The sequence below is a fragment of the Heloderma suspectum genome, chromosome 1 (assembly GCF_057233095.1).
Source record: "Heloderma suspectum isolate Gila_16-S chromosome 1, 16-S_ref, whole genome shotgun sequence".
NCBI classification, from domain to species: domain Eukaryota; kingdom Metazoa; phylum Chordata; class Lepidosauria; order Squamata; family Helodermatidae; genus Heloderma; species Heloderma suspectum.
In genome coordinates this window covers 247,848,378-247,867,474 of record NC_139458.1, presented here as the reverse complement: position 1 = coordinate 247,867,474, position 19,097 = coordinate 247,848,378, and the positions used below count along the sequence as shown (strand labels likewise).

The 19,097-nt window shown below is 44.1% G+C and overlaps 1 protein-coding gene and 1 long non-coding RNA gene across 8 annotated transcripts in view; one reads left to right on the top strand and one right to left on the bottom strand.

The window, feature by feature from the left end:
- Positions 1-5,340, bottom strand: part of AFTPH (aftiphilin) — a 55,449-nt gene extending 50,109 nt beyond the window's left edge. For 2 of the 7 annotated variants that reach the window (XM_084823441.1, XM_084823472.1), the window contains exon 1: positions 4,983-5,252. The gene's annotated coding sequence lies outside the window, so the exon portion shown is untranslated. Of the gene's footprint in view, positions 1-4,478; positions 4,596-4,982; positions 5,253-5,307 lie in introns of those variants that run through there. The other 5 variants (XM_084823450.1, XM_084823481.1, XM_084823490.1 and 2 more) reach the window with 4 other exon arrangements.
- A 26-nt stretch (positions 5,341-5,366) lies between these two features.
- Positions 5,367-17,739, top strand: LOC146358928 (uncharacterized). Its single transcript, XR_014786225.1, has 3 exons — positions 5,367-5,445; positions 14,662-15,799; positions 16,882-17,739. It is a non-coding gene; the product is annotated as an uncharacterized LOC146358928 (long non-coding RNA).
- The last annotated feature ends 1,358 nt before the right edge of the window (positions 17,740-19,097 follow it).

Below are 19,097 nucleotides of genomic sequence, written 5' to 3'. Positions count from 1 at the left end.
GTGCAAACCCAGCCACTGTCTATTCAGACCCAAAAGAACAGAATCAAATTTTGTTATAAGTTCAGATTCAGCTATTTCACGCTGGAGTCTCTTCTGTTTACAAATGGTAACGTTCAGGTCAGCACCAGTGTCCAGGGAGATTGAAATGTTCTACTATTGATTATTTATCCAGTATGGCTTGAGAACTTGGAGCCCACTTCACCGTATGTGGAATAAAAAACGGTTTAAGGTTAAAATGGCTTTTGACAATTCTAGTTTCTGAGCCCAACATCCCAGTTCCCAAATGACTTTTTTCTAAACTAAAAAGCCCCAAATTCTTCAAACCCCAAAGTATCTTTCCTAGGTAGTCACTGCCAGTTCAGATCCTATCAGAGAGAGAAAGAGAGAGAGGGGTTAGATTTATTTATTTTTTTTGCCTCCATGTGCATCACTTTACACTTTGTGATATAGAAATGTATTTGCCACTTTCCTACTCATTCACCCAGTCTGGAGAGATCCTTTTGGAGTTCATGGTAGTCCACTCCAGTTTTCACCATGCTGAATAACTTGGTACCATTTGCAAATTTGGCTATGTCACTGTACAAACCTGATTCCATATAATTTATGAATTTAAACAGCACCAGTCTCAACAGATTCTTACAGAACACCACTACTTACTTCCCTCCACTGTGAGAGCTATCCATTTATACTCCACTTCCTGTTCATTAACCAATTACTCCTTCATAAAAGGACTTGCCCTTTAACCCATGACTACTACGTTTACCCGTGAGTCTTTGGTAAAGGACTTTGTCAAATGCTTTTTGGAAATCTAAACAAAGGGTTGGATCCAGACATCCATAAGCAGAGTTCCACTCACAGAACAGGGCAGTCTCCACTCCCATGAACAGAAGTGGGGAAAGGGTTTTTTTACCTAATTTCCCTGCAGTCCCCCGAAAATCCACTCCAGAGCATTTGTGAACCATTGAGAACAGTGTGGAGTTGGTCCTGGGAGCAGCATGGGGAAATCCATAAAAATCTCCTTCCCCTGCCTCTGTTCACATAAGCCTCTGCAGGATCCAAGTCTCTTCTATGAAAAGCCAAAGGGCAATATATTATTTATTTTTAAAAAACAAGCTATATCAAAGCATTCATGCTTAATCAGCACAAAGTCAGTCACTTCAAAATCTCAAATACTTAAAATGTGTTGATGCTGCACATTAACAGAATGAAGAGCAGTTTACCTTTGATAGACACCACAACCCAACATTTTCTTCAATATATTAAATTTTAACTTTACAACAGAGATACACAACCAAAGAAACAAGTGATGCTGTTCTTAGCTTAGCCAGCATAAGCTTACATCATCTACAATGTATCACTGGATTGTATCTAAACAGGTTGCTCTTATAGTACCTGTATAAACTGAACCATTGAAATAATGACCACTGTCTGCTATCCACTTCTAAAAGAAACATGAGCTCAAGGTATTACATTTCTCTAGCAGCTACCTGCTTCAGTTTACTAATGTTCCAGTTCAAAGTGGAGCACCTTGCTGAATTTTAACCATATACACTCCATCTGTGCAGTCTATGGGACTGCACATCTAGCAAGAAGCAAATAGCTACTTGGTTCCTGCGACAAATTTGTCCTATATAGTTGCTGTAGAAGACCTCTCTCTACCAAGTGATCTGAGCAAATTATCACAGTGGTCAAAGTCCACTAGCAATCTAGTATGATGTTCACTGCCTTATAAATAACAAATCAACATAGTTCAAAATGTAGCGAAGTCATTTAACCACTTTCTCCAGTATAGACAGATGGAGAGCCAAGCCATAACACAAGTGGCCAAATGAGTCGGACACGACTGAACGACTGAACAACAACAACAACTGTTAACTTACTTTCTGGAAACCCCAGTGCCCCTATGACAACTGTGCATTTTAGCTTTAAAAATGTTTTAATATTTATTTGGACATGAAAAGTTAAAAAATATCACTCGCTCTACCAGGTAAGATACATTTTAAATTTAAAGAACTGATAAGTGCTGTTTTGTTTCATGCATAAGTTATGGAGGACGATTTATTCTGATTCTCAGTGTATTTGTGGAAATCAATCCTAATAAAGAGAGAGAGAGAGAGTTCAAAGCCCTGCCCTCTTTTAAACAAAAACCCTACAGTATCACAATAATGAATAATACAGCTTAAAAAAACACCACAGTAGAAACTTATGTAAATAAACAGTAATAGGCAGCTCTAAGGAAAAACAAGACACTGAAGGTAGAGTCACATAAGCATGACAGCCTCATGGCCCAATGCCACACCAACTGTTCTGGAGTCTCCTTACCCTATTTTAAATATTAAAGCATTCTTACTTATTACCCACACTGGATATAGCTGAAACTCAAGGTATCCGTTTCACTTTCAACTAACTCTAACTAGAGATAGATTTTTGTCCTGTTCATTAAAAAGAAAAAAAAAAGAGAGTCATAAGCTTGGAGCAGAGCCACTGAAATCAATGGGTCTTCAGTTATGAATAAAGCAAGTCCTATTGATGTCAATGGGTCTACTCCAAGCATGTCCAAGTCTCATCCAGGCATGTCTAGTTGCTCTACTCACACAATAGTGGTTTTTATTACAAACTTTAGACTCCCTCTTTGGTCACATGAAGGAAGTTTTAGAACAAGCAGAGTAAATAAAGTCTGTTCTCTTAGGGCAAATTCACATGCAAACTCTTACTATCATGACAGGTACATAAAAGAAAATTCCTAAAAAGAAGGAGAGAGATGGTAACTCAGGGTGAGGTGATGGGGGTAACTTAAGATTTGGCTTTTTAAAAAATCCAGTGATGCATACTCCCATCAAGGAAAAGCTAGCTGCAATCTTACAGTCCCTGGGAGAGTGTCACGAGCTGAGGGATTTTTCAGGTCTCCCCCTCCAATGATGGAAAGATTTGCCCTCCCTCAAGGAAGAAAATCTAACCTGTAAGCCTTGTCCATGAGAGTGTGGAAAGGTCTGCAGCCAGTGCTCCACTAATGTCAGAAAGGCAAAAGGAAGCATTCCAAGGTCCTGCTGGGAGAGGCTGTGGATCCACGAGATTCAAAGCATTCCCATTCCCCTGACATGCCCCCAGAATGCAGAGGAAACTGTGCCAGCCCTGGAGCTCATGTAGTTTATTTCCCTTCCATTGAAATCAATGGGAAGGATTCTTTTTAAGAAGAACCAGTTCCCAAAGTGTGTGTGTGTGTGTGTGTGTGTGTGTGTTGTGGAGGGGTATCCCTGCTCCTTTCTGGCATGAGTCTGGTAAGGCATAGGAAAAGGTGGTTCCTCTATCTCAGAATCGCTTTTTCCCACCCCATACATCACAAGGAATCTGACAGCTTCTGGTTCAATGTTGTTCTCTACCCAGAGAAACAAACTATTTCCATTTGTTTACAGGTGCCTGGGAGATTAAATGTCATTTTTAGTCCTAAGCACCTACTTAAAAACAAAATTTCAGGGGACATTTGTATGTACTTCAACAAAATGTAAATGCAAATCATTTAATCCTATGATGAGTTGTACTTTTAAAAACTAAAAAACTAAAAGCTAAAACTCACTTAGTACTTAAAACTGTCATAATATTCTACTAAGCTGTCCAGTGTTCATCACCATAGATGCCAACAAGGAGAGTTTTGAAGCATCAACACTACTTTGAGTTATAGGAGCAAGCTTAACGAAGCTCCTCCAACTACAATATAAAATTGTAAAAATATTACAATTTAATACACAGTAACAGATACCTCAATCCAGGGTCTCAAGACTGGTAGCAATACCTTATTAAGGTATCCTTGTAAGTAGCAATGGAGATTCTCAGTTCAGGTACTTTTCACGTGAGCTTTTCTCAAAGCCCCACTTTTTAATTCTTTCTGTAACCACAGAACTAGGCACTGAACAGGTGCTTACAATTCTAAGACATTGACTCAAAGAGCAGGCAAGTAATGTTAACTGATCTTTCTTGTTGCTGCAAGTGCAGCAGCCATCCTCTCACACATTCCAAAGATTTCAGAAGGCTGAGTAAAATGACAGTTTGCCCCAATCCTATCATCTTAAGAGTAATAGATCTCATTTTGGGGATCCTCCGAGACGCTGAACTGAAGATAGTCTTCCAAGTGTAAAAATAAATAAATAAAAAGACCTCAGCAACAGCTGCATGAGCGATACTCCCCTTGAATGCACTCCAGCAACCCAATTTGTGTCATGATCATAATAGACAGATGTTCCCCAGAATGAGAAACCAGTACTGCACGGTGCCATCTATAATAGTTACCATTGCTTGAGCCACCTTTCCCCGCTAAGGAGTCATGAACGAAATGGAGAGAGAACAAAAACAGGTGAGTAAGCCACAGTACTTACAGGCCACTGAGATGCATCAGCTACTGACTTAGAAGAACAGAGACAGCTTGGCAACAACCCCAAAAGAAACCCAACACCTTCGACTGCCCAGACAAGGCCACAGTATACCTTCTGTGTACTGAATGTCGTATACGTCGTATACATGACGACACTGGTGATTCTTCCATTCTTTCCCGGTTTTTTCTCCTAACTTTTCAAGGGAAGGAAGTGCATCTCGCCTCTCATGAAATAACAGAGAAAGAGGAAGTGCCCAATTATCTTTCGCTTCGGGCCCCTCCTACGTAAAAGGTACGTACCAAAATCACGCAAATTCTTCTCCCACCCTTACGGGGCAAGGGGGGGGGGAAGGGAGAGCTCCCCTCCCTCGCCCCCCCAACACTTGTTTTTTTTATTCCCCCACCTCCCCTAAGCTGGGAGAGGCATGTCACGGTCCTCTTGAAGGGTTTCCATGGAGAAACAGCTGCCAAATGAAGGCTGCCTGACAAATAAACGGGGGGGGGGGCGAGAGAGAGCACAACCCCCGGCCAGCACATACCGCTTTTCTCCCACCAAGACCTCCGGCCGCCCTAAGAGAAGGGGGCGAAGTGGCCGAGGCGGGAGGGTCCGCCTTACCTTTCAGCTCCGGAGCTTCAACCTAACGTAACCCGAGAGCAGCGGCAGCAACAGCAGCATTTCTTACCCCTGGGCTGCTGCAGGGGCAGCTGGGCCGGGCATGGCCGGGCCGGGCTGGACGGGGCTGGGAGGGTTACTCGGGGCCTCCCACGGCAACCGCCATCAGGGTGACTCCATCTCGAACTTCCCCCTCCCGCCACAGAGCCCCGGGAAGCGCCTTGGTCTAATCCAACTCCCCTCCCCAGCCGCGCCGCGCCGCCTACTTAGTCCACTGTTTCCCAGCATTCAACGCGACTAAACGCTCCCGCGTCTTTGCGTGACCCACCGCCACATCCCATTGCGACGTCACGTCCGACGGCGCTCGGGCCTTCGCTGACACGTACACATAGAGACAGAGGTTAGAGCTCCACGCCGTCGCAGCTCTTATTGACGCTTGAGGCCTAAACTCGAGCTTGCTTTTCCGGTACACGTTCCAATACACTGTATAGGTTTTCACTATAGAAACGTCGAGGGACGTAGAGGGATGCTCCTCGCCCTGTGACGGCGTTCCGGTTTTACCAGGCGTGCAGGCTGCGTGTCATGCTACAGGTTTCTCTTGTATACAAAACCTAAGTGAGGTCCACCGACCATGTTTGGTGCGGGCATACCTGAGCCACAGTGGGGCGGGCTGCCATCTTGGAAAAGGGAGAAGTCTAGGGCTTTGCCTTACGTGGTAGGAAGGGGAAGCTAAAGCGATGCAGAGGTAGCCACGTTTGGAGAGGGCAAACTTGCCCTCGTCTGCGGGGGGAAGAATCTGTAATAGCCATGACGAGTCAGTTTGAGTTTCCTTCTACGCCAGGCGCCGGCTCGCCTGCCGCCGCGCTAAAACCTGGCCCGGCTCAGTCGCCGCTTGGTTGGTTCCCGGTTGAACAGCGTGGCGCTGGAGCCTAGAATATCCTCGATGCTAATTATTTACGAGAAGTTTTACCCTGTCCGGTTTAACAAGAGAATGCTGTAAAACGCACACTGTTGGTTTTTTTTTTGTTTTTCAGTAACAGTATATTAAGCCTAATATACTTCGAAGAAGAAAAATACCGTATGGTGTGTTTTTACAGCATTCTGATAATACATCCGTCAGTTAAACTATTATTATTAATTAGTAGTGGTGGTGGTGGTTATTATTATTATTCGGCTTCGTCGTCGTACTTTTTATATCCTTGTTCCTTGACTTGGAAGCGCACACGGTTCACATTTCAACCTGTCAAATAACCCTAAGCGCGTTTACAGGGAGCAGACAAACCTTCCTATTGGAGTAGGTCAGCCTTCCCCAACCTAGTGCCCTCCGGATGTGTTGGACTTCCACTTCCAGCATCTCCCAGGCACATCTGGAGGGCACCAGGTTAGGAAAGGCTGGAGCAGGTATTTGATCTGGAACTGCCACATCCAAGTCCTCCATGCCGTCCACTGCACGACTGACCTGTCATTTCAAACACAAGTTACTTTCTCTATTTCCAGAATGGAACTTTAAAACACACACACACACAAACTGCAATCACTAGTTTTTGTTGAATGATGCTACTCAAAAACAACCTTTAGAAACAATAGCAAAATATTCACACTTTTATCAAAAAGCATTAGTGACCACTTGGAAGTAGCACGGCAGATTGATTTAAATCAAGTTAATTTAAACGAGCAGGAAAAAAGGTCAGTTTAGATCAATTATTTAAATGAATATTTTTCATACATTTTATTCATTTAAAAATTTTATTGGCTACTTTTCAGGGCAGAAGCCCTCCCAAGGTGGCTCACAGCAATAAAATACATAAAAACAGTTGAAATATTAAAAGTGATAAAAACATACACAATAAAATAGCAATAAAAGCAACAACAAAAGCCATCAATAAAACTAACTAACAACAGCAACAACAGCAATCATATCAAGAGAAGGCCAAGGTAAAATAATACATTTTCAAGGCCTTCTTAAAAGCCTGCAATGATAGAGCATGGTGGACCTCTGATGGCAACTTGTTCCAAAGGTGTGGGGCCACTGCAGAGAAGGCCTCCCGAGTGGTCACCCACCTAACTTCTCTCATGGGTGGGCAGATGAGAAGGGCCTCTCTTTCTGATGTTAAAGAGCAGGCAGGCTGATATGGGTGAAGGCGGTCCATTAAGTAACTTGGTCCCAACTGTTTAAGGCTTTAAAGGTCAAATCTAGCACTTTACACTGGGTTCAGAAACACACTGGTAACCAGTGCAGCTGGCACAGTATAGGCATTATGTGATCAAATCCCCCCCCCCCCCAACATTCGGGTGGCTGCATTCTGCACCAGCTGAAGTTTCCAAACCATCTTCAAAGGCAGCCCCATGTACAGCACATTACAGTACTCCAGCCTGGATGTGACTACTGCGTGCATAACTGAGGCAAGGTCCGTTGTGTCCAGATAGGGCTGCAGCTGGCATCCCAGCCTAAGCTGGTAAAATGCACTCCTGGACACCGTCACCACCTGGGCTTCCCCAGTTAACTCAGAGTCCAGGAGGTCTCCCAGACTGTGCACTTGGTCTTTCAGGGAGAGTGCAACCCTGTCTAAGACCAGTTGTAAACTTCCATCCAAAGTAGTTGGTTTCCCAAGCCACAGTACCTCCGTCTTGTCTGGATTATGTTTCAGCTTGTTCACCCGCATCCAGCCCAAAACAGCCTCCAGACAGTGGTTCAAGAGTTCCACAGCCTCCCTGGGATGTACAGATGGAAATGAGAGGTAGAGCTGAATATCATCCGCATACTGATGACATTTCAGCCCAAACTTCCTGATGACTTCTCCCAGTGGTTTCATGTAGATGTTAAAAAGCATGGGGGACAAAATAGAACCTTGCGGCACCCCACAGGCTAATGGCCATGGGGTGCAACAGAAGTCCCCCAGCACCACCTTCTGAGAGTGCTCCTCCAGAAAGGACGGGAACCACTTTAAAACTGTGCCTCCCAAGCCCAATCCAGATAAACGCTCCAGAAGGATACCATGGTCGATGGTATTGAAAGCCGCTGAGAGGTCCAGAAGAACCAACAGGGTTGCACTCCCCCCACCCATTCCCTGGTGTAAGTCATCAACCAGGGCAACCAAGGCTGTTTCCGTCCCATAACCAGTTCTGAAACCTGATTGGAATGGAATCTAGGTATTTCCTGAACAATGGTGCAAATCCAACCACTAAGGGCGCAATCGTATGGGGATAGGTGGCTGCTTCTGAACTCGGAGGTGACTGCCTATCCAATGCAGGGCAGGAAAAGTGCGGAGGGGATCGTCCTCTCCGTGCTTCAGCCGCCCTGCATTTGTGGCTAGACAGCCGATTTCGGCTGTCTAGGCAGAGTGGTGAGCACGCTCCGGGAGAGAGCGCAGGACAGGAAGGCCTGGCGTGCTATGGTCCATGGGGTCATGAAGAGTCGGACACGACTGAACGACTGAACGACAACAACAAAGGCAGAGTGGGGGAAGCGGCTGCCGGAATGACACATAGGATGTGCTGTACCGGCATTTCCACCTTCCCCACCCCAGAACGCCCCCGGAATGCCCTGTTTTCACAGCTCTGTGCTCCTCTTCCGAGTGCGGAGCGCAGGGCTATTCCGGGCTGCCTGCAAGGCAGCGCAGAAAGCGGGGAAGGTCGGTTCTCCAGGAACTGACATATCCTATGGCCGTCTAGCTGCTGACTAGCGGCCATAGGATTGCTCCCCAAATCATATTAATTTACAACTAAATTATTTACACTGTTTCATTCTTATAAGCAGGCTTTGCATTGCTTTGTCTCACTGTGTATATTTTGTATGCTTTCCTTTTTTACCTATAGAGGGAATGTTTTTAAACTATTCCCATATGGGGTCTTTCTTACGACTGGCACCCACAACAGTTTGAAGTTAACAGCACAATCCTATACATGACTACTCGGAATCAGTTCGGTTGAGTTCATTGGGTCTTATTCCCAGATAAGTGGGCATAGTAGTATAGGAATACAAGAAGATGTACACTGGAAAATTTTGTCTTCTCTTTTTCTTTCCAGTTTTGCTCCTTTCTGCTTCATTCTGTCTTGGCCCAACTTTGCCTGCACAAAAACAGCAAACAAAAATGTAAAGCCCATGATGGATAGGTTAAAGCAAGGTTTGATAGTTACTAGGCAGAAAAACTCCAATTTAAATATTTTTAAATCCTGTTTTTTTTACTGTATAAGTGCCCATCTTTATCCACCCTGCTATATTATCTTTCTGTCTTATCTAACTCCTCTGCCTTGCTTGGCCCAACTTCACCACCACATAAGCACAACAACAATCCAATCTAGCCTGTGGGCTCTTCCAGACAGGGGTTTTAAGGTGCTATCAGCTTGCCTTGTTTGCTAGATTTGGGGGGCTGCCCATACTGGCATTAGTCCCCTGCAGTCATCATGTATGTTCGACACGCTTCTCCCATATTTTCTCACACCAGGGAAAATCCATTAGTTATTTTCTGGTGCACCATGATCTGCAACAACAACAAAAAGTGGTGTGGCTGCCTGATTTCAGTAACTTGTCACATTTTATGGTGGTGTGGCTGTGTGATGTGTAAGATGATGTTAGTGTGAGTGTGTGTGTGTGGGGGGTCATTGCTTCAGGATGGCCAGACAGCAGTGTTTCTCCCTCACTGATCAAATCTTGCCCTGCTGCTGCTGCTGCTCTTTCCTTCATTCACCTCCCCACGCACAGACAACAAGCTCCTGTTTTAGCAACAAAATAAATGGTAGTGTGTGTGTGAGGCAACTAGCAATATTTGTTCGAGGTGTTTTTGTTTTTTTTTCATTTCTTCTTCTCCATAATTGTTCAGTTCTGGAAATCCAAAGGTTCGCTGCTGTGCTTTTACTCCTGTGTAAGCACATTTGGCCCCAATTCAAATTGTGACCATGTCATTCCAGAAGGAGAGGGTTAAACCTTCCTCCCCCCCACCAGTTCCCCCCCTGAAATTCTACCCCCCCAGTTAAAAAAAATGATTTAAATGGATCCTTCTTTCCTTTTTTTAACCCCCCTTGTGGGGTGGGGAATGGGGTGGGGGGACTGGTGTGTGGAGGAAAAGGTTTAACCCTACACTCCCAAAACACCATGATATTAATCCAAATCAGGGCCATGTGCACTTACACAGGCTCATCACAAAGAATATGGGGCTCCTTCACACTGAGTTTATATCCTGAGATTGAGATCGCTCCTTCATGGACGTTTGCGGGCTCATTACATGACGCCGTGGTCATTCAAGGCGTCTCCTGAACTAAATGCCCTTTGTTCCGTTTTTAAATAGATAGGGAGGGAGATAGAGAGGGAGCAGCAAAGGAAGGGAAGAGCTTTAGCTAGAGTTCTGACAAAATGTGGTCCACTGGAGAAGGAAATGGCAACCCACTCCAGTATTTTTTGCCAAGAAAACCCCATGGAACGTATCACAAGGCTAAAAGAGATGACGCCGGAAGATGAGCCCCTCAGGTCGGAAGAGGTCCAATATACTACTGGGGAAGAGCAGAGGGAATTTCCAAGTAGCGCCAGAAAGAGTGAAGCGGCTGGGCCAAAGCCGAAAGGACACTCAGCTGTGGATGTGTCTGGTGGTGAAAAGAAAATCCGATGCCGTAAAGAACAATATTGTTTAGGAACCTGGAATGTCAGATCAATGAATCAAGGTAAGCTGGAGGTGGTCAAACATGAGATGGCAAGATTGAACATCGACATCTTGGGAATCAGCGAACTAAAATGGACAAGCATGGGCAAATTTAATTCAGGTGACCATCATGTCTACTACTGTGGGCAAGAATCCCTTAGAAGAAATGGAGTAGCACTCATAGTCAACAAAAGGGTGGGAAAAGCAGTACTGGGGTACAATCTCAAAAACGATAGAATGATCTCAGTACGAATCCAAGGCAAACCATTCAACATCACAGTAATTCAAGTCTGTGCCCCACCCACTGATACTGAAGAAGCTGAAGTTGATCAGTTCTATGAAGACCTACAGCATCTTCTAGAACTAACACCAAAAAAAGATGTCCTCTTCATCATAGGGGATTGGAATGCTAAAGTAGGAAGTCAAGAAATCACTGGGCTAACAGGCAAGCATGGCCTTGGTGTACAAAATGAAGCAAGACAAAGGCTAATAGAGTTTTGCCAAGAGAACACACTGATCATAGCAAACACTCTTTTCCAACAGCACAAGAGGCGACTCTGCACATGGACATCACCAGATGGTCAATATCAAAATCAGATTGATTATGTCCTTTGCAGCCAAAAATGGAGAAGCTCTATACAGTCAGTAAAAACAAGACCTGGAGCTGACTGTGGCTCAGATCATGAGCTTCTTATCGCAAAATTTCGGCTTAAATTGAAGAACGTAGGGAAAACCACTAAACGGTTCAGGTATGACCTAAATCATATCCCTTATGAATATACAGTGGAGGTGAGGAATAGATTTAAGGGATTAGACCTGATAGACAGAGTGCTTGAGGAACTATGGATGGGGGTCCGTAACATTGTTCAGGAGGCAGCAACTAAGTTCATCCCAAAGAAAAAGAAATGCAAGAAAGCAAAGTGGCTGTCTGATGAGGCTTTACAAGTAGCTGAGGAAAGAAGGGAAGTGAAAAGCAAGGGAGAAAGGGGAAGATCTATCCAACTGAATGCAGAGTTCCAGAGAACAGCAAGGAGAGACAAGAAGGCCTTCTTAAATGAACAATGCAAAGAAATCGAGGAAAACAACAGAATGGGAAAGACTAGAGATCTCTTCAAAAAAACTGGAGATCTCAAGGGAACGTTTTGTGCAAAGACAGGTATGATAAAGGACAAAGAAGGCAGGGACCTAACAGAAGCAGATGAGATTAAGAAGAGGTGGAAAGAATACACAGAAGAACTATACAGGAAATACCTTAATGTCCCTGATAGCCATGATAGTACGGTCACTGAACTTGAGCCGGACATCCTAGAGAGTGAAGTCAAGTGGGCCTTAGGAAGCATTACTAACAACAAAGCTAGCGGAGATGACAGTATTCCAGTGGCGCTATTTAAAATCCTAAAAGATGATGCTGTTAAAGTGCTGCACTCAATATGCCAACAAATTTGGAACACTCAACAGTGGCCACAAGACTGGAAAAGGTCAGTGTACATTCCAATTCCAAAGAAGGGCAATGCCAAAGTGTTCGAACTACTGTACAATTGCGCTCATTTCACATGCCAGCAAGGTGATGCTCAAAATCCTACAAGCTAGGCTTCAGCAGTATGTGAACCGAGAACTACCAGAAGTACAAGCTGGGTTTCAAAGAGGCAGAGGAACTAGAGATCAAATCGCCAACTTTCGCTGGATCATGGAGAAAGCACGAGAATTCCAGAAAAACGTCTATTTCTGCTTCATTGACTACGCTAAAGCCTTTGATTGTGTGGATCACAACAAACTGTGGCAAATTCTGAAAGAGATGGGGGTACCAGACCACCTTACCTGTCTCCTGAGAAACCTGTACGAGGGTCAAGAAACAACAGTAAGAACTGGACATGGGACAACCGATTGGTTCAAAATTGGGAAAGGAGTACGACAAGGCTGTATATTGTCGCCCTGCTTATTTAACTTATATGCAGAGTACATCATGAGAAATGCTGGGTTGGATGACTCACAGCTCGGAATTAAGATTGCTGGGAGGATTATCAACAACCTCAGATATGCAAATGATACCACCCTAATGGCAGAAAGCGAAGAGGATCTAAAGAGCCTCTTGTTGAGGGTGAAAGTGGAGAGTGCAAAAGCTGGTTTGAAACTCAACATTAAAAAAATGAAGACCATGGCATCTGGCCCCATCACTTCCTGGCATATGGAAGGGGAAGAAATGGAAGCAGTGAAAGATTTTATTTTCTTGGGCTCCAAGATCACCGCAGAGGGTGACTGTAGCCATGAAATTAAAAGACGCTTGCTCCTTGGGAGGAAAGCTATGGCCAACCTAGACAGCATAGTAAGAAGCAGAGACATCACCTTGCCGACAAAGGTCCGTATAATCAAAGCTATGGTTTTCTCAGTAGTAACGTATGGCTGTGAGAGCTGGACTATAAGGAAGGCTGAGCGCCGAAGAATCGATGCTTTCGAACTGTGGTGCTGGAGAAGACTCTTACGAGTCCCCTGGACTGCAAGGAGGTCAAATCAGTCAATCCTAAAGGAAATCAACCCTGAGTGCTCATTGGAAGGACAGATACTGAAGCTGAAGCTCAAATATTTTGGCCACCTAATGTGAAGAGAAAACTCTCTGGAAAAGACCCTGATGCTGGGAAAGACTGAAGGCAAAAGGAGAAGGGGACGGCAGAGGATGAGATGGCTAGATAGTATCACTGATGCAATGAATATGGACTTGAGCACACTCCGAGAGAGAGCGGAGGACAGGAAGGCCTGGCGTGCTATGGTCCATGGGGTCACGAAGAGTCGGACACGACTGAACGACTGAACAACAACCCTTACTGGTGTGGACAGAAGGATGTGGCATGTAGTGGCAATTTCCCCCAACACTGTAGGTAGTACATGGAAATTCTGCTTGTACTTTATTGTAGAAGTCCAATGATTGGTGGCACTAGGAGACCCCGGTCTGGAACAACCCTGTATCTTTGCACATGTGACTTTGCAGAGAGGTGGGAAGCTCAGAACATCCAAGAAGCAAGAGCTGGTAGTTCTGCTGGACAGAGCCATTTTCATGAGATGGAAAACTGAAATGAATACTCCTGCAAATTTCATCCAATTCTGCCAAATAAAAAAGTTAGCAGTTCCCTTTTTTTTAAACAAATAAAACTTTACAGGTGCATAGCACATAAACCCCTAAACCGACTTGTTTCAAATTTAGTGGGGGTAATCCTTTCATATGGGACTGCTGTGCCTTCAAATTTCATCCAATTCTGACAAACAGGAAAAAGCTATAGCCATTTGTTGATTCTAATTATAGTCAGCAGGAGGCATGAATATTTGGATTTCTGAATTGAGATTCAGATTCAGACCTGAGCCAAAGTGGGGAGCCTCTGAATCAGTTTGAGCTGAATTGGGCTGTTTTCTGAACTGGGGTCCAAACAGAATCTTGTGGTCCTTCATTGTTTATATACTTTACATATTAACATATCTCCCTTTGTTCTGCCCCAATTGGGCATTATGTTATTTTGTGATGTTGCCCCCTAGCCTTTCCATTCCATTTATTATATTTCTATACTGCCCCATAGTCGAAGCTCTCTGGATGTTTCCCCAAAATTAAGCTTTGCATTTACAATTGCTCTAGTTTACCCTGTATGTGTTAGCAACTGATCAGGCCGTGACGCCATGCATTGATTAGTTGTCCCTAAGAAGAGTTTCTATCTGATTTGCACCAGTTCTTCCTCAGTTGGGAAGAAACCTCCCTCAGGCCTGGTTTTCGGTTGCTGCTTTGGACTGCAGCATGAAGGCCTGGTTTAGCACTGTCTTTCCACCTCTCTAATCCATTTTATCTCATCACCTCCATTTCATCACTTCATTCCATTTCAGCCTATCCAGCCACCTCATCCTTTTACTGTTAAGTATTCTTCTTGTATTTATTAGTTATGTACTGTTTGTTTATTAAATAAAGAGATTTGACTTGGATTACAGTGCAACATGTGCAACACAGTGCAACATGTGTTGAGGCCAGAACACCCTTGTTAAATACATCCATCCTGTTATTTCCGCTCTCTTAGGCCTGGCATACACACTCTGCAGAATGATGTTCCCTTATGCATGGAATCTCCAACGTGGTGCTTGTGGGCACCAGTGTGCCTGTAGAGACCTTCCTTGATGGCCATCAAGCTCTCTGCTCCTCCTAATTTTTATTTTGTTTCTTAAGATTTCTTTTTCTAACTATTTTTTAAAATTGGGAAGCTGGCATGCTGCAAAGTGCCCTCCAGTACCGTCTTTATTAGAGTTCAAAAGCGTGTTTTTGTCTTTTGGAGCTCAGCTGCCTTGTTGTTGGGCAAGTCACTTTTCTTTTAGTCTCACGTAGTTTCAGTTTGCCTTCTGAGAAATGAGTGTTTTGTGATAAGCCGTGCCTACCATGGCAGCCATTTTATGAATGGGCAAGGCCCCATGGCAGCCAGTTTGTGGGAGCACTCACTACATTCTCTCAGAATTTCAGATGTGCCCACCAAAAAGGCTGGGGACTGGTGCCTTGTGGTTAAAAAAAACCCACTCCAAAGCAGGGCTGGCCCAAGAAATGTTGCTCCCAGAGGTGAAGAACAAAATGATGCCCCCTTCCCATTCCATATATAAAACTTAATTGGACTGCTGGTTGAATCTTTCTTCAACACTAGCAATGGGACAGCATCCTCTACTCCAGCTGAAAGCAGTAGACTAGCTTAGGGGACACAGAGCAGGCTGCTTGGCACACAGCTCTTTCCTCCAGCACCTTGCTGCCACCTTCCAGCATCTGCCACCTGAGGTGACTACCTCTCTCGACCTTATGGTAAGGCTGGTCCTGCTCCAAACCTAGCACATCGGGAAGGAGAGTTAGGCTAAAACATTTCTGCCTGTGTTGCTGATTTTCTTTTTAGACTGTTTTCTTGTTTTTAAAATATGAATACTTGACAGTTGAAGAGTGAAGAACTGTTCACCACATCCAAGAAATGGGTATATGTGGGTGATGAAAATGCTGATGTAAATAGGCATCAAATACTAAGTATATCAGACACACAAGAAGAACCCACTGAATACAGTACACTGGAGAAGCCCTTTAACAGATTTAATCAAAATTACAACAGTAAACCAAGAAGGATGTCAATGCAGAGAACAGACTGAAATGGAATCTACTAACAGCACAATCCTATGCTTGTCTACTCAAAAGTAAGCCCCATTTGGTTCATTGAGAATTACTCTCAGATTGTAGCCTTTGGCAGTTGGAGGAGAAAGGGATAAGATGAATAAGTGGCACAGGAAAAGGCTTGGTCTGAGCAGACAAATATCAGCATAAGAAAGAAGTGAAGGCATTTGGCCCTTCTGAGGAATTTTCACTCCCTCTGGCTCCCAAGGAAGCACAAAACCCAAATGGAAGAAGAGGTTGTGGTTCCAGTAAAAGCAAAGAAGGCTACTAGAACAGAAGAAATCAAAGAAGAAAAAAGAGCAAGAAGAGAATGAACCGGAGGAGGAGGAGGAGGAGGGAGGAGGAGGAGGGAGGAAACCAGAAAGCCCAAGAGAAGGCTGTTTGGATGAAAGAACCGTCCAGTGGGTGCTGAACTAGATAGGCCTTTGGTCTGATCCAGCACAGCTCTTATGTTCTTAACAAGGTAACAGGTTCCCAAATCCCTCACCGATGGTACCAGAGTACTTGGGGGAAGGGACCACTGGCTTTGCACTTGTTTGATCCAGCCAAAGTTGCAAATCTGCCTTCTACAAATGCACCATATTGTTGGCAATGAACAAGATGACCCACCTCTTGACAAGAGGACTGGAGGCAGGCTTGAGTCTTTTTCTCTTACTTGAGGGATGCTTTGCTCATTTGCCAATGCCTGTAGACCTTAGAGCTATGTGTGTGCATTGGGAGGACAAAGGAGCAGATGTTAGGAGTGCTAGATCCACAGTGCTGGCAAATGTGGGGCGGGGGTTGAGTGGGTATTTTCTATTCGAAATGTATTTTGTGTCAGGCCTCTGGGCTTGGAGCTCCAGATCAAAAGCAAGTGCCTGCACCATGAGAAAGAATTTCATTTGACTATCAGATCAGTTATTAGCCATTCAAAAAAATAAAGTAAGTACTGCAGTAGTTTACTTAAATTAACTTTATAGAATGTTATTCCTTAAACTAGTTTTTTTTTAATTGATTATAAATGGGTATTACTAAAAGGGGGAGAGACAGAGAGAAAGAAAGAAAAGATCCATTTTTTCATCCGATTTGCATTCCAGTGAATGTAGGTTTTATCTTTGCTTTACAGGCATGGAAATGAAAGTTTTGTGAAAAATTCCTGCAGCCTTGTTACCCACTCAGAGCTCTTTGAAGCTGGACTTCTTATCTATGATTTCCATATTTGGAGAAGAAATGTGATTTAGAGTATCTTGCTTATGTTTGGATTTTGAAATGTTTACTTAACAGTGTGATCCTATACATCTCAATTCAAGAGCAAGTTCCACTGGATTCAGTGGGGCTTACAACTAGGTAAGTGAGTATAGGATTGCAGCCAAAAGCTAGCATGTGTACATAATGTCCCCATGGGTTAGGCCATTGCGGGCTCCATCTCTGATTAGCAGGTGTGGCAGGTTTGAACTACACCAGGAGTGGGGGGCATATCTGTTGTTCCTCTGCCCATTTTTAATTTTCTTTTTGATGCCGCCCCCTCCCCAGGTCTGAGGGGCCATAAGATGCAGTGGACATTTCGTCAACATAAGAGTGCTGTATCTGCCCCCCACTCCCAGTGGATTTGCAGTCATATTTCGCAAATTTCGGTAATTGAATGAAATGTGGGCAACAACAGGCAAGGCTTACAACTCACATTTCAAGCCTTTAAAAATGCAGTAAAATAACCTTGATACATTTTTTCCATAGCAAAATTAATTCATGAGGCAGAAAATAAGTAAGGCAAACCAAGATATTTGCTAAGCTGAATGTTATATTTTTTACCAAATACCTTGAGTAGTTTGGTTGTAAACTACCTAACAGTTTGGATGCTTATTATTTCAAGCCTTTTGGAAACACCATCAGACATAATTGTGCAGCGTTTCAATGACTCTAATCTATTGAATGTTGCCATTAAAGAGGAGCTTTAATGCTGGAAAATAAAGAAATGAGGAACACCGTGTATGGCATAGACATTATGGTTTCATATTTATAACCTATGTTAGAAGTTTCCATTTATTCCAATTATAGTCCAGTGAAATTAGCATTTGACCCAGACAGTTAGAAGAGTTGGAAATTGTAGGATATGTTCCTTCAATAGCTGTGATGAACATACGGAAAGCACCTAAAATCCAGCTTGCAGGGAAAAAATGCCGTATTAGGAAACAGTGGATTTCTAGCTAACAACACCCAGCTCTCTGAAACTAGGAAGACATTTTTGAAACAAAGAACTGAATTCTGTGTTCTTCCACTCAACATGGAAAGAAGACCTTAAGGGCACAACCCTATGGCCACTAGTCAGTGGCTAGACAGCCACAGGATATGTCGGTTTCCAGGAACTGACCTCGGAGCCCGCACTCCGCAGAACCAGCCTTCCACCCCTCCCATGCTGCCTCACAGGCAGCTCGGAATGGCCCTGTGCTCCACGCTTGAAAGAGGAGCGTGGAGCAGTGAAAACGGGGCGTTCCGAGGTGGGGAGAGCAGAAATACCAGTACGACACATCCTATGTGTCGTCCGGCAGCTACTTCCCCTGCTCCGCCTTCCCGCAGCTAGACAGCTGAAATCGGCTGTCTAGCCGCAAATGTAGGGCAGCTGAAGCACGGAAGGGATGATCCCCTCCATGCTTCTCCTGCCCTGCACTGCATAGGTGGTTGTGTCTGGATTCGGAGGTCGCTGCCTATCCCCATAGGATTGTGCCCTAAAGAACCATTTTGGATATGATGTTAAAAAATATTGGGGGGACTTTCTGTGTGTTTATCACAGTTATAAAAAAAAATACACTGCAGTTTTCAGCCTCTTATATACAGGTGTTTGCAGATGGATGGCTCTAGCACTACCAATCAAAAGACATCGTGCAGCTATTTCATCTTTCCCTCCTTGACAGATTTTCCATGTTAGAAAAGAGGCAGAAGAAGTGGTGGGAAAACACAGGAGGTTTATGAATGGAAGATGTCAACATCTGGACCCTTTTTAGAATTCAGTGAATGTGGCATGATGATTGCACAATAAAAGCCTCATCTGGAAGCACCCTACATGCCTGGGTCAAACCCACGTTGCACTGAACCTTTATATGGAAAACAAAATACACATTACAGTCATTAAGGGTGCAGTCCTATAGATGTTTACACAGAAAAAAGTCCTACAGCTCCCTGCATGCCCCAGCCAGCAGGGTTGGCTGGGACATGCTAGGAGTTGTAGGACTTTTTTCTATTTAAACATGCATAGGACTGTGCCCGAAAATACTGTTTAATATTTCAAGAGTCTACAGTGAATAGTAAAAGGAGAATACCTCATTTTCCTCATCACTGTAGTACCAG